A 17,666-nucleotide genomic window follows, 5' to 3' on the forward strand; every position below is an offset into this window, starting at 1 on the left:
TGAAATAAACAATTTATGCCAAGAAGTTGAGATGGTTCCAGATAACTTTAAAATAAAATACATATAAAATAACATTAGAGGCAAGTATATTTTTTACTGAATTTTTTATTAATAATTTTTTTTAGCTGGAACAGTGAGCACGAAAGAAAGCCCAAATATAGATATCACTGACGGTCTCGTGACAACAAACAATGATCCAAATGATGTTGATGAACACTTGCTTAAAAAATTCTACAAGGTAAACCAAAAAATACTTGGTTACTTTTATTTTATTTAATAACTTAAACAATTTTTTTTCCAGTTGAGAGACCAAGTGCAGCACCACTTAAAGTTGTTGAAAATCTAGATAAAAAAAATTTCATAAAATTGTTGAAAAATATGTTAAAGAAAAAGATGAAGAAGAAATACGTGAAAAAACCTAATAAAATCCAAGAAAAAAATAATTTCATAAGTTTTTTGATGAAGCTAATCTACATTAAAAGTAAGTCAATTTCAAAAAAAAAAAAAAGAAGATATTTATTCTTTTTATATTAAAAATATTATTTTAATTTTCATTTTATATTTTAGATTAACATCGGCAAGACAATAGGTACAAAGAATTAATATTCATTTTTTTCTTTTTTTGTACGACACCTGAAGAATTATATACAAGAAAAATAAGTATTTAAAAATATAAATAGGCATTAGAACTTGCTAGTACTCATAATTTAGATAAAGATTTAGTTTTCAAACACAATGAAGAAAATCTGATTTTTTAATAAATTTGATTAAAAATCATTTGAGTAAAATTAGCAAAAGATCATGAGTACTCAGTGGATGTATCATACGTGTACCAAATACACTTGATGCTGCTAGAAAAGTATCAAACTTTGGTTTAAAAGGTGCTAATTTTCAAACATTTATGGCTATTGCTAGTTCTGATGATGGTAAATTTGTCATTAATGATGATGATGATGATAATGATACAAATGAAAATAATAAAAAATTGGATAAAATAAGTAAAAATTTACTTTAAATGCAAAAACTAATGAAATATTACGAACAATTAATTTAAAAAATTTATCACAATCACGAGAAAATTTAATAAATTTTAGAACAAAATTATTAAACCATTTGGATAAATTAAAAACATATGAATTTATAATTAAAATTTAAAAAATTATAATAAAATCAATTGTCAAAAATTTTGTAGTTTATTTATTGTTGAAAATGCAATTAAATTTTTAAACAATTATAATTATAGTGCTGTTGAAATCTTATTTACCTATCATGGTGCAAGCTTAATGCCACATTGACTTGGTATTACTAGTTGTTTTCCTGAAATATTGAGTCGATTGGAGTATTCAAAATTACTATCAAAATGTGATGATGATGGTCAACTATATGTGCTAAATCAACGTGAATTAAAACCAATAGATTGGTCAGAAAAACGTGAATTTAATGATATTATAAAAGAGTCAACTGATGACCGTGATGATGTAATTTATGGAGCTGAACCTGGTCTATCATTATACAATAATACTGAGCTCACAATGGATTTATTACGTAAATAATATAAATCAGGAGCATATCAAATTGAACGTGATTGTAGTAATGTTGAAAACTCATTGACATTAATTAACATATAGGTAAAAATTAAAAGAACTGAACTTGAATATTTATTAGTTGAATTAGAAACACTTGATGATTTAGTTCATAAATTTTATCTTGGTAATATGTCGTTAGTTCAACTTGAAAAATTACATAATTTGGATAAAATTAAATTACTCATGTCAACATCAGAAGATGAAAAGCCTTTATAAATGGAATTAAAAATTATATTATACCATTTATAAGAAGAAAAAAACGATATTTAGGTGGTAAATTAGATAATAAATTATTGCCGAATTATGTAATAATGTTGAGTCAGTGTAATTTAAATTTACCATCTTTATTGTTTAAACAATTTACGAATGATTTTGAATTAATTAATAACATTGAAGATATTATGGCTGTTGGATTGAATTGTATTTATTCATGTACAAATTATGATTGTTATGATAAAGCTAAAGATATATTTGAATCAATTTTGAAGCCACTAAAATATTATTGGTGGTACAATAAATCAAATAGAAGAACTTTAAAAAGAACTTGATTATTTAAAAATATTATATAAATATCATGTTAAATGATCACTTAAATTTATCAATGAAAAAAAAAATGAGGCAAGACAAATTAAAATAATATTCAATGACATGGCAAATTATTAAAAAGTTAAATTGAATTATCACAAAACCAAGATTCTTGAAATGAATTATTAAATGACATGTTGGATATTTAATCATTTATATTTGAATCAATTGATATTGATACTTGTTCTGAAATATATTTATAGACAAAATTATCATCAAATAAAATTAAATATACAAAGTTGTAAAACACTTATTGAAACTAAAAAAAATGGGAAATTATCATTAAAAGTATCATACAATAAAGCTGCTGATTTGATATTAGAAGCAAATACAGAATGTTTTGATACATGTAAAAATTCGAATGATTTAAATATGGAATTATCTAAAACTGTCTACATTAAATTGACGATGAAAAAAATATGATTGAGTTAATTCACTCCAAATACTTTTAATTTCCGGCGGTAAGCCGCACTAATTTTTATTTTTCTTTTATTATTATATAAATTAAATATTCAGGGTACTTTTTAATACCCCTAGCTCCATCTTACAGGACGTCAAGTTACAATATTTAAGGGAGCTAGAGGTTTTGCACCCCCAACAAACCACTTGAGCCGGCACTATTGCCAAGCGCATCTACCGCCAATTTTATTTTTGCAAATTAAATATAAATTAATATAATGAGTGATATCGACAGAATCTTAAAAATATAAGGATTCTCTCGGTACCACTCATGTCATAATTAGACGAGTAGAAATAATTTTAATTAAGATAGGAAAATCCTAAGATTTTCCTCAGCCAATGAGAAATAGTCGACATAAGGAAAGTGGAACTGGACCAAGGAGGAAAACCGAACATCCCCGAAGGATCCCCACCTACCCTTATGTTCTAAGGGCATCGAGCGAGATCGATCGCTAGATCTCGGTCACTCGGTCAGAGTTAGTTCCTTGACCTACACCAGCTCTTCCAGCTCTAACTAGCATAGGCACTTTGCCTCGTCGCATTTTAATTGCTCTAAAAACTTAGAATATTTTCTACGAATCAGCACAACTGTAAGTTATACTTATTCAATATTGCATTGACTATTTTATCAATTTATTGCTTCAATAATATTTAAGTAACATTTGGTTACTTAAATCAGTAATTTAAATTCATTAAATCACTTACAAATTTAACTTGAAATAAATTACGACCGCATGGTCTAAAATTTTCTTGCTTGAGTAAATTAAATTTAAAGCACGTATTGTGGTGCATTTTCTAATCAAATAAATATTGAATAGAATAAATTACATTTTTGCTATAGTAAATAATCAATTATTTATTTAAAATAATTAAATATTTAATTATACAAATTTACGACCTCGTGGTCAGCCATTCAACAGTGAATACAATTTATAAAATACAGTGAAAAGTCTCGTATAATAATTTTATTTTAAATTCAAATAAAAGTAACATTTATTGTGATTCTATTGTAAAGTCATAATTTTAATATTAATCGGGTAACTCGCGATTTTAATATTTCTCTGTCTCTGACTCCGTCACGACCGCATGGCTTTAGGTTCTCTTATTTCGACGTGACGCGCGAGTAATATTTAATTGGGTTACATATTTTTATAATTGTTTTTGTATTGTATTTTCATGTAATAGCAACAGGGTAATTTACAAATAAATTGTGCTCCGATTTTTACCGAATTTACAAGTGTTATTTAAAATTATTTCTACCGCATTTATTGTGTTATATTTTCGCGTATTTTTCAGGTTCCTTTTTACCTCTCCCTACATTACGCATTTCCGTCTCCCTACCATTCTTATGCGCCATTGCTGCGCAGGAAAAACAGGGTTAATTAAAATATATATCTAGTTGGATTATTTTACAGGGCAATATTGATTGTCTAATAAATGATCCGGCTACGATATTTCATGGGGGCTCGTCCGGTTTCAAGACGATAAAACGCGTACGCGAGGGGTAGAATTAGGCCGAGAAAATTAATTACGCGCGCGGGAAAATTCGGAGAAGAAATTTTTTTTTTGTTGTTGCGCGAAAAATAAAATAGATAAGTTTAAATTTTTTTTAGGGGGGTAAAATCTAACGCGGCGTCTCTTTTGTCGGCGAAATAAATAATTTTGTTAAAAGAAGGGAAATGTAAAGTTTTTTTTTTATCGCGTTCCTAGAGTAAAATTTAACACGTTTTGTTTAAAAAAAAAAAAAAAGGACTAAGGGCGGCAAATAAAATTGTTTTCCCGGGGTAAATTAGTTACACAAAAAAAAAAAAAAAAAAAAAAGAAGAGAGAAAAAAATACATAAAATAAAATAAAATAAATAAAATAAAACTAATAAAAGTTGCCATGGTCGGCAGATAAAATTGCACAAACCTACACGACCCTGAGCAATAAAATTTAATAGTTTTTTTTCTTTTTCTTTCTCCTTCGGAAAAACATTAAAATTTTATTTTAATGTTTCCGGTCCCTTCTTATCTTTTATTTCACTACCTAGGGTTTGTTTGAGTTTTCCCAAATTTTAAAATTTTTTTTTCTCACGGTCAAAGTACCCCCTTTTGTAATGGTTAAGATAGCCGACATCCGGGCGCGAAAAAGAACAAATAAAAGAAAAGAGAGAAAAAAAATATAATAAAATAAAATAACAGCATGAAAAAAAAGTGCATGACTAATTGTAGGCTATAGTTGTTTAAATATGCCTGTACCAAATAAATCAATTAATCTTCACCTAACAAATTAAAATAATACTTGTAGAAATATTAAAACCAATAATAATTATAATAAATAACAAACAAACTACGTAAGTGAGTGCGGACAGACATTATTGTTATCAAATTAAAATTTGATTTCATGTTAATTACAAATTAATCAATTTAAACATTTGGATTAAAATTTCCTTTTTCACAATAATTATTATAAATAAATAATAATTAATTTAAATATTTGGATTAAATTCCCTTTTTCCCAATAATTATTATAAATAAATAATAATTAATCTAAACATTTAGATTAAAATTCCTTTTCAACAATAATTATAATAAATACATAATAATTTAAATTAGTTGAAGGGTTAAATTTCCTTTTCAACGATAATTACTATAAATAAATAATAATTTACTCTAATTGAATATTTGGGGATTTAACGTCCTTTTTCAACAACAATTAAATAATAATTTAATTGGTCTAAATGATTGGGATTGAAATTCTCTTTTCAACAATAGTTTATTTCAAATAAATAATAATTTAATTGTTTGAAAGATATGCCAAATTTTTTTTTGATAATTATCACGCATACATTAACAATAAATTAGTGATTTGAACATTTAGGATTTGATGTTATTATGCGTAAATTAATAGTAAATTAATTAGCCCTTGGCGACAGTTATTATTTTATACATAAATAATAAATAAATTCATTTAAATATTTGGAATTTATTCCCCTGTTTCAATAGATTATTACGCAAACATTAATATCAAATTAATGAACTTCAATAAACGAGATTTATTGCCCCTTTTGCAAAAATTAAAATACGCATAATTAGATAATAAATAAATTCATTTAAAAATTTGGAATTTATTCTTTTATTTCAACAATTATTACGCAAACATTAATATCAAATTAATGGATTTTAATAAACGAGATTTATTGCCTTTTTGCAAAAATTAATTACGCATAATCAGATAATAAATAAATTCATTTAAATATTTGGAATTTATTCTTTTATTTCAACGATTATTACGCAAACATTAATACTAAATTAATGAATTTTAATAAATGAGGTTTATTGCCCTTTTGCAAAAATTAAAATACGCATAATTAGATAATAAATAAATTCATTTAAAACTTTGGAATTTATTCTTTTATTTCAACGAATATTACGCAAACATTAATATCAAATTAATGGATTTTAATAAACGAGATTTATTGCCTTTTTGCAAAAATTAATTACGCATAATCAGATAATAAATAAATTCATTTAAATATTTGGAATTTATTCTTTTATTTCAACGATTATTACGCAAACATTAATACCAAATTAATGAATTTTAATAAATGAGGTTTATTGCCCTTTTGCAAAAATTAAAATACGCATAATTAGATAATAAATAAATTCATTTAAATATTTGGAATTTATTCTTTTATTTCGACGATTATTACCCTTTTACAAAAACTAAATACGCATAATTAGATAATAAATAAATTCATTTAAATATTTGGAAAGTATTATTTTATCTCAACGATTATTACGCAAACATTAATACCAAATTAATGAACTTTAATAAGCGAGACTTATTGCCCTTTTGCAACAATTAAATACGCATACATAAAGAGTAAATAAATTCATTTAAATATTTGGAATTTATTCTCTTATTTCAACAATTATTATGCACACATTAATATCAAATCAATGGACTTTAATATTGCCCTTTTACAACAATTAAAGACGCATAATTAAATAATGAATAAATTCATTTAAATATTCGGAAATTATCCTCTTATTTCAACAATTATTACACACAGATTAATATCAAATTAACGGATGAAAATAAATAAGACGTAGAATCCTTTTTCAACAATTAATATGCGTAATTTAATAGGAAATAAATTTAATTAAATATTTGGAATTTATTCTCCTATCCCAATAATTATTGTACACACATTAATACTAAACTAATGAATTTAAACAGGCGGGATTTATCGTCCTTTTTCAACAATTAATACGCGTAATTTAATAGTAAATGAATTTAGTTAAATATTTGAAAGCTATTTTACTGTTACGCTAATTATTGCGTATACACTAATACTAAAATTAATGAATTTTAAACACGTGTGATTTATTGTCTGTTTTAAGCAATGAATAATAACAAATAAATTCATTTTAAACATTTGAAATTTATTCTCTTATTTCAATAATTACTATACACACATTAACAATAAGTTAAAAAAAAAAAAAAAAAAAGAAAAACACGACAAGCGGTGAGAAACGGAACTAGAGGGAAGAAGTTCGGCCATCGCGGAAAAACTGAAAACACCCCTAAGGCCCAAACTCCTCCCCCGAATAGGCGTGCGAGGGAAGCTAGACAAGCGGGCCTAGCCAACACCGAAGGGCGGGTCCCAACAACCCTTAGCCACCATTACAAAATGCAATGGCGTTACAACCCATCAATGTCGGCTGTCAAGTCCCCCTATTAATTAAAAAAATAAATTTTTTTTTAAATAAATAAACAACCGAGTTATTATATTTTTTTTTTATATAATCGATATATTATTATTTCGATTTTAATACCTTTTTACATTTAAACATTTTAAATAAATAAACAACCGAGTTTACATTTTTCTATATAATCGATATATTATTATTTCGGTTTTAATACCTTTTTATATTTAAACATTTTAAAGTAAATAAACAATCGAGTTTATTTTTTTTATATAATCGATATATTATTATTTCGATTTTAATACCTTTTTATATTTAAACATTTTAAAATAAATAAACAATCGAGTTTATTTTTTTTATATAATCGATATATTATTATTTCGATTTTAATACCTTTTTACATTTAAATATTTTAAATAAATAAACAATCGAGTTTATTTTTTTTATATAATCGATATATTATTATTTCGATTTTAATACCGTAACATTTAAACATTTCAAATCGACTTTATAATTTTTTTTATATAATCGATATATTATTATTTTGAGTTTAATACCTTAACATTTAAACATTTTAAATCGAGTTTATTATTTTTTTATATAATCGATATATTATTATTTCGATTTTAATACCTTTTTACATTTAAATATTTTAAATAAATAAACAATCGAGTTTATTTTTTTTTTATATAATCGATATATTACTATTTCGATTTTAATACCTTTTTATATTTAAACATTTTAAAATAAATAAACAATCGAGTTTATTTTTTTTTATATAATCGATATATTATTATTTCGATTTTAATACCTTTTTACATTTAAATATTTTAAATAAATAAACAATCGAGTTTATTTTTTTATATATATATAATCGATATATTATTATTTCGATTTTAATACCTTTTTACATTTAAATATTTTAAATAAATAAACAATCGAGTTTATTTTTTTTTTTTTTATATATAATCGATATATTATTATTTTGATTTTAATACCTTTTTACATTTAAACATTTTAAATAAATAAACAATCGAGTTTATTTTTTTTTTATATATATATAATCGATATATTATTATTTCGATTTCAATACCTTTTTACATTTAAACATTTTAAATAAATAAACAACCGAGTTTATATTTTTATATATAATCGATATATTATTATTTCGATTTTAATACCTTTTTACATTTAAACATTTTAAATAAATAAACAACCGAGTTTATTTTTTTTTTATATAATCGATATATTATTATTTCGATTTTAATACCTTTTTATATTTAAACATTTTAAAATAAATAAACAATCGAGTTTATTTTTTTTATATATAATCGATATATTATTATTTCGATTTTAATACCTTTTTATATTTAAACATTTTAAAATAAATAAACAATCGAGTTTATTTTTTTTTTATATAATCGATATATTATTATTTCGATTTTAATACCTATTACATTTAAACATTTTAAATAAATAAACAACCGAGTTTATTAATTTTTTTATATATAATCGATATATTATTATTTCGATTTTAATACCTTTTTATATTTAAACATTTTAAAATAAATAAACAATCGAGTTTATTTTTTTTTATATAATCGATATATTATTATTTCGATTTTAATACCTATTACATTTAAACATTTTAAATAAATAAACAACCGAGTTTATTAATTTTTTTTATATAATCGATATATTATTATTTCGATTTTAATACCTTTTTATATTTAAACATTTTGAAATAAATAAACAATCGAGTTTATTTTTTTATATATAATCGATATATTATTATTTCGATTTTAATACCTTTCTACATTTAAACATTTTAAATAAATAAACAACCGAGTTTAATATTTTTTTTTTTCTTTATAATCGATATATTATTTCGATTTTAATACTTTAACATTTAAACATTTTTTAATAAATAAACAATCGAGTTTATTTTTTTTTAATAATCAATATATTATTACTCCCTTTTTGTATACAACATTTAAACATTTTTAATAAATAAACAATCGAATTTATTTAATTGATATATTATCACTCCCTTTTAATACACTATTTAAACATTTTGAATAAATAAACAGTCGAGCTAGTCTAATAATCGATATATTATTACTTCCGATTTTAATATTTTGACAATTATACAATTTTTTTTATAAAAATGAACAATCGAGGTTATTTTAAATAATCGATATATTATTGCTCCCATTTTAATATTTTAACAGTTACACATTTAATAAATAAACAATCGAATTTATTTTTAATAATCGATATATTATTATTCCCATTCCAATACTTTAACATATACACATTTAATAAATAAACAATCGATATTTTTTTTTACTCAACATTGATACGCTGTCAATAAATAAACAACCGAGGTGATTTTAAAAAAAAAAAAAAAAAAATCGACATATTCCCTTTTTATATTCAACATATACACATCGTTAATATAATACGACATCAATCGATAAGCAAAATTTTTTTTTTATTTATACATTCAAACATTTAAAACAATGTTATCTAACAAAATATCGATTTTGTTTTAATAATCAATAATTTAAATATTTGACATTTAAACAATTTTAATTAACAAAATATCGATTTTGTTTTTTGATAATTTAATATTTTTATTTATTATATATTCAATAGTTAAACAATTTTAAGTAACAATAATATCAACTTCATTGAATTTGAATAGAGAAATATTTTTCTTTGGTTATTACAAAAAAAAAAAGATATATATTATAATAATAATTCTCACCTGTACTTGGATTCGAACGCTAACATGCGTGTAGAAATTTAAAATTGTTCTAGAAAAGTTAATAGACTACTTATATCATTCACTGATATAATATTAGTACTATGCCTATAAATGATTAAGTTAAAATTAATTTTTTTCAAATTCCCTTTAAACCTATATACAATTTCTTTATCATTAACTGCCCATACGTGGATTCGAACGCTCGAATGCGTATAAGAAAGGAGATAGTGCGCTGTTTAATAAATAAAATATTTCAAATCATTAATTGATATAAAATTAGTATTATTCTTATAAATTTTAAATTAAAATTTAATTAATTAAAAATTTAAACAATTTAAATTTCTAATTATTCACAAAAAAAAAAAAAAAAAAAAACATTGCTTTTACTGGGACTCGAACCCGCGTCTACGTTAAAATCATTTGCTTTTACAAGTAACAAACTATTCAAATAGCTTATGAATATAAAATTAATATTATTCTTATGAATTTTAAAATAAAATTTAATTAATTAAAATTTAAACAATTTAAATTTCTAATTATTAAAAAAAAAAAAAAAAAAAAAAAACATTGCTTTTGCTGGGACTCGAACCCGCGTCTACGTTAAAATCATTTGCTTTTACAAGTAACAAACTATTCAAATAGCTTATGAATATAAAATTAATATTATTCTTACGAATTTTAAAATAAAATTTAATTAATTAAAATTCAAACAATTTAAATTTCTAATTAGTTACAAAAAAAAAAAAAAAAAAAAAAACATTGTTTTTACTGGGACTCGAACCCGCGTCTACGTTAAAATCATTTGCTTTAACAAGTAACAAACTATTCAAATAGTTTATGAATATAACAATTAATATTATTCTTATGAATTTTAAAATAAAATTTAATTAATTAAAATTTAAACAATTTAAATTTTTAATTATTTACAAAAAAAAAACAAAACATTGCTTTTACTGGGATTTGAACCCACGTCTATCTTAAAATCAATTTCTTTCACAATTAATGAACTATTGACACAAAATTAATATTATTCTTATAAATTTTAAAATCAAACTTAATTAATTAAAGTTCGAACACTTTAAGTATTACTTAGTTACAAAAAAAAAAAAAAAAAAAAAAAAAAACCATTGTGTTTACTGGGATTTGAACCCACGTCTATCCTAAAATCATTTTCCTTCACAATTAATGAACTATAGATATAGAATTAATATTACTTTTATAAATTCTAAAATTAAATTTAATTGATAAAAATTTAAACACTTTAAATTTTACCTACTTACAAAAAAAAAAAAAACAAAAACAAACATCGCCTTATTGGGATTTGAACCCACATTTCTGTTAAAATCATTTTCTTTGGCAACTAATGGATCATTCAAATAGTTTATGGATACAGAACTAATACTGTTTTCATAAATTTGAAAATTAAAATTAATTAATTAAAATTTGACTTGTTTGAATTTTTTCTTATAAAAAAAAAAAAAAAAAAAAAAACATTGCCTTTACTGGGATTCGAACCTACGTATAGGTTGAAATCATTTCTTGTACAATTAATGAACATTTCCAATCACCTATTGATACAGAATCAGAGTATTCTCAGAAATTTTTGAATATAAATAATAAATTTTTTTTTATTTTTACCCTTCTTGAATTTTTGTTTTTTATCACTGTACAAAATTTTATAAATAATAGTTGGAGTTTATAACAATTTTAATTATAAACTAATTACAAATTTGGGGGGGAATAAATAATAAAAACATTGACAAACAACAATAATCTTGCAACGAAATTCCCTTTATCGGATTTAATGGATGGTGGCCCTTATTCAGCCACATAAATTTTAGCATAGAATAAAAATTGTAAAAATCTCTAATGTCGAGTGAAAACACGGAAAAAAGCCAACCCGTAAAAAGATACAATCTTAGACAAAGAGGGGATTTGTATTACGGCCCAGACAGGAAAAAATTGTCAGGGGCAGAAGCACGATCAATTAAAAAGAGAAATAGCTTAAAAAGTTTGGTATTACGGAAAAATCAATTCAAAAGCGGGGTAAACGAAAGTTTCAATTTAATAAACTTGAATACACCATTAAATCCAGGTAATCCGAATTTCGAGACAAGATTATATCAAGAAGAATCAGAAAAATTAAGATTCGAGCTTGAAGAAGAAAAGAAAAATAAAGAAATTTCCGAAATTAAACAGAAAATTGAAGTAGAGCGTCTAAAATCAGAGAAATCCGATTTGGAACGCAAAAACAAAGACTTAAACGATTTTTGGAGCCAAAAATTTGAAGTCGACCGTCTCGCAAAAGAAAAATTTGAAAAAAGTCAAGAAATTAAAGTTTTCGGCGAGAACGCTAAGACCAATTCGAGTTGGCCAAGTTTTGGTTCATTAACTAAATCGTTTTTTAGCAGTAGACAAAGCCAAGAAATCAAAAATCAAATTGACAAAGAAATTCTAGAAAAAAGACCATCGCCATTGGAAAACGTAACTAAAACGCATGAACCAGAATTAACCAAAGTTATAATTAACACCCCAATAAAAGTCCATATTAATTCGGCCGCAATAGATATACATCATCATAACGATTCCATTATAACCAACGACGACGATAATTATAACGACAACTACAGTAATTATATTGCAAGAAATACAACTTTGCCAGACAGCAACAGCAGTGACAGCAAGAGTGAAGCATCAATTGAACAAGAACAAGAAATATTGATAGAAAACTTGGAAGAACAATATTGGGAAGACGAGCTTACTCAACAAGTTTTACAAGCACAAAATCTGATAGCCAAAATTGATCTCGAAAATACAAAGCAAAAAGAAAAAGAGTTAAGAACAAGTCCAGTCGCAACTAATAATTTAAATAAGGGAAATAAGAACAACGATAATAAAAATAAAGGTAATCTTAATATCGAGACCGAACAAAGAATTCCAATAAATAACAAAATGGCGGACGCAACAGCAAAAAGATTGGCAGAGATCCAAGAAACAACACATCTCATGACTCTTATGAACAAATTATGTAAAAGTATTTCCAATTATACAGGTAAATCACAAGAACTCACAAGATTCAGAATAGAATGTGAGGAAAGTCGAGACTATGTGGGTAAGGACCTAGAAAAGAATTTAGTTGAAATGATAGTACGTACCAAAGTAAGTAGAGAAGTACGTGATGATATGACTAAAAAGAAATTTGAAAGCATTGAAGATTTGATGAAGTCACTCAGGGAATTGATAAGCAAAACCAAAAACGAAAAAGTGTTAATCGGGGAAGCTTTCAAACTCGTTCAGAGAAATAATGAACCCATAAGAAACTTCGTCAAAAGAATTCGCGAATGCACAAATTTTATTGAAGAAATGCATATACCCGCAGAAAATGAAAGACCAAAGCAAATCAAAAATGAAATGAAAGAACTAGCAAAAGACGTACTAAGGTCGGGAATCAAGCCTGAACTTGGTGATTACATAAACTGGTCTGAAGATTATGAAAAGATTATACAACAAGCAGCAGAGAGAGAGGAAGAATTAGCCAGAAGGGCAACATTAGGCAGAGAAGAAACTAAGAAAAGAACTTTCGAAGTTAACTTTTGCCAATTATGTCAAGAAAAAGACCACGTAGCACCACAATGTAAATTAGCTAAGCCTCAAATAGCAGGGGACGAAAAACCTACGTCATTTAAAGAAATGAAGGTATGCTTCAAGTGTAGACAAAAGGGACATTTTGCAAACGAATGTACTCAAGAGTTTATCACTTTGAAACAATGCACAAAATGTAATGGTAAAAACCATTCAGAACAAGATTGTTGGAAAAATAAGAATCAACAAAAATGCCAATTGTGTGACAGTACGGAACACATAGCAAAAAATTGCCCAACAATCGCGTCAAAACTAGAAAATGACAAAGTATGTCAGATTTGCGACATTAAAGGTCATGACGCAAAAACCTGCTATAAGATTGGAAATTATGTCCGACCACAACAAAACTACGCATCACCAACATGCCAATTATGCGGAATAAGGGGGCATGCTGCAAGAAATTGCGGAATGCAACGAGAAAATCAACAGCGTCCGCAAGTAAGATTCAATGAAAGACCAACACCAATGTGGAATCAACGCCCTACTTGCCAACTATGTAATATAATTGGTCACCAAGCAAAAGATTGCAATCAGCGACGACGGTCAAACAATGGTTATAATAATGGTTATAATAATGGTTACAATAACGGTAATAATGGTAGCTATTATAATGGTAATAAAAATGGCTACAATAATAATTACACGAACGGTTATAATAATGGTAATAATATGGGTAATAATAATGGTAACATGATTGGTAATAAATATGCGGATAATAGAAAAGACGGTTCAATTCGAGGGTGCGATTTCTGCAAGGGTGATGATCATATAGAAATGAATTGTGTTAAGAAAAAATTCCAACAAAGAGTGCAGGGAAACTTGCAACCGTCCCTCTAAGCGAGGAGGGACGGCGTAAACTAATAATTAAAGAAATTAACAGTAAAAATATTGCGGCTATGGAGGCAACTGGTTTTAGATCCGATAATGATTGCGTAATTTTTAAAGAAATAGATAATGATTTAAATAATGAAATGTTAAAAATAAATAAGAAAGTAGAGTCAATTAAAATAAATAAACCAGTTATCACCATAAATGCAACAAATTTTAACACTATTCCCTATATAGAGATCAAGCTAAATAACGGTAATGAAACGGTAAAAATGATGTTAGATTCGGGAGCAACCCCGAATTTATTAAAAAAATCTCAAGCATCAGGCCTTGAGATAAATGAAGGTGAAATAGAAACCTTGCAAGGCATATCGGAGGGCCTTATAAATACATTGGGAAAAGCTAAAATAAATATTTTGGGCAAAGAAATAATCTGCCTAATCATTCCCGATGAAGTACCTATTAACTGCGCAGGTATTTTGGGTTCGGAATTTTTCGAATCAACAGGCGCAATTAAAAACTTCGATAAACATATATTGGAGATTAATGAAAAATCTATTGTCTTTGAAAACCCAAAAATAGAAGGGTTTATTATAGGACCAGAAATAAATATGGTCGATTTCAAAACGGTAAACGACAGGCTCGAGAGAACGATGGAATCCGGAACCGGAAATTCTCTGGAGAGTACCAAATTGATTTCAAATGAAAAATTATTAAAAATAAATGATATTGATTTAAACGAAATTCCTTTGAGTAGGGTTTCAAATGAAAAATTATTAAAAACAAATGATATTGATTTAAATGAAATTTCTTTGAGTAGGGTTTCAAATGAAAAATTATTAAAAATAAACGATATTGATTTAAATGAAATTCCTTTGAGTAGGGTTTCAAATGAAAAATTATTAAAAATAAATGATATTGATTTAAATGAAATTCCTTTGAATGAAAATAGAAATGAAATTAAAATTTTTAATCCATATAATAATAAAGCGTTTAATAGTATCAAAAAGAAAAAAGAAAATTGGCGAAGAAATTCTGATGTTAAAGTAAATAAAAACAAATTAGATTTTCCAAATAATACAGAGTCCAATTTTTCCGGATATGCGGAAATAAACTCAACTAATAAAATATATACAATAAATGAAGTAAAAATTATGACACGTTACGATAAAGTTAAAGAATTATTAAGACTCGAACACTTAAATGCGGAAGAGTTGGACCATGTATGTAACATAATAAAAAAATATTCTGACAGGTTCCAATTACCTGATGAACCACTGAGTTCAACACATTTGGTTCGTCATCGTATTCCTACGACAGACGAACTCCCCATAAATAATAAAATTTATAGACCTCCTCATAATTTGCGGGAAGAAGTCGAGAGACAGGTACAGGAGGGAGTTTTGAAGGGTATAATTAAACCTTCAGAAAGCCCTTATAATTGTCCTGTCTGGATTGTCCCTAAAAAGCCTGATTCTAAAGGCAATATTAGACATAGAATGGTAATTGATTATAGACCATTAAATGAAAAAACTATTCCGGATGCGTTTCCGCTGCCCAACATTACGGATATATTAGACCAGTTGGGGGGTTCAAAATATTTCTCTGTATTTGACTTAGCATCTGGATACCATCAAATAGAAATGGATTCCAAAGATGCGCACAAGACTGCTTTTTCAACTCCACGTGGTCACTGGGAGTTCACGCGCATGCCGTTTGGCCTGGCAAATTCCCCCGCGACATTCCAGCGATTAATGAATTTAGTCTTTGTCGGTATGCAAGGAATCTCCATGTTCATCTACCTAGACGACATAGTCATTTTTGCAAAAACCCTTGAAGAACATGACGAAAAAATCATGGAAATGATGGAAAGACTTCGTAAGGCCAACCTGCGCTTGCAACCAGACAAGTGCGAGTTCTTAAAACCGGAAGTACATTATTTAGGCCACGTGATTGGCGAAAACGGGGTCAAACCCGATCCAAAAAAAATCGAAGCGGTTAAAAATTTCCCTAAGCTCAAAAACCAAAAGAATGTTCGTCAATTCTTAGGGCTTAGTGGATATTACCGCAGATTCATAAAAAATTATTCGAAAATTGCAAAACCGCTTACAAAATTACTACAAGATGGCGTAGAATTTGTGTGGGGAGAAGAGGAAGAGGAAGCATTTGTTACTCTAAAAAACCTCCTTTGTAACGCACCAATCCTACAGTATCCGGATTTGAGTAAACCGTACATCATCACTACGGATGCTTCCGGATACGCAATAGGTGGTGTTTTGTCACAAGGCGAAATTGGAAATGATAAACCAATCGCCTACTTCTCGAGAGCTCTTAGAGGAGCTGAGCTGAATTATAGTACGTACGAGAAAGAAGCCAGAGCCATTTTAGACTCGGTGGTGAATTTCCGAACTTACGTGTATAATTCAGAATTCACAGTAGTAACTGACCACGAAGCTTTAAAGTGGTTCAGTAACCCAGTAAATAATAATAATAGAATATGTAAATGGAGGTTAAAATTAGCCCAATATAAATTTAATGTAGTCTATAAACCAGGCAAATTAAATTTGAACGCAGACGCCTTATCCAGGAACCCCGTAGAGGAACCTGAAAGCGAATGCGGAAAAGATATTTTTGTTGTCACAAGAAACCAAAATAGGAAGCCTCAACCTATTGTTGAAACAAGGCCTCTTGAGGTGGTGACAACACCAGAACCCACTCAGAAAAAGAGGGGTAGACCAAAAAAGTTGAAATCTTTTGTAACAAATAAGCCTCCAATCTTATTGAAAAAGAGAGGCAGGCCCAAAAAAGGGGAACTTTTGGAAACAAAAGGAACCCCAACTTCTGAAAAAAGGCAGACCCAAAAGATTCTGTAAATTTCTTCCGAATCGCAAGAGGGGGGAGATTCAAAAGGCGAAACAGTCAAAATTACAACAAGTAAACATCCAATTGATGTTGAAATAGCTGTAGACTTGCCAAATAATATAGACCAAATTAATAAAGACGACTCAGACTCCCAAGACTCAGAAGTGAGCGAGGACGAGATCGAAACTCAAATTGAACACAGTTCGAAAAATATTATAACTTCTAGAGAACCCTTCCAAG

Source organism: Aphidius gifuensis, linkage group LG2 (assembly GCF_014905175.1).
Source record: "Aphidius gifuensis isolate YNYX2018 linkage group LG2, ASM1490517v1, whole genome shotgun sequence".
Classification (NCBI taxonomy): Eukaryota; Metazoa; Arthropoda; class Insecta; order Hymenoptera; family Braconidae; genus Aphidius; species Aphidius gifuensis.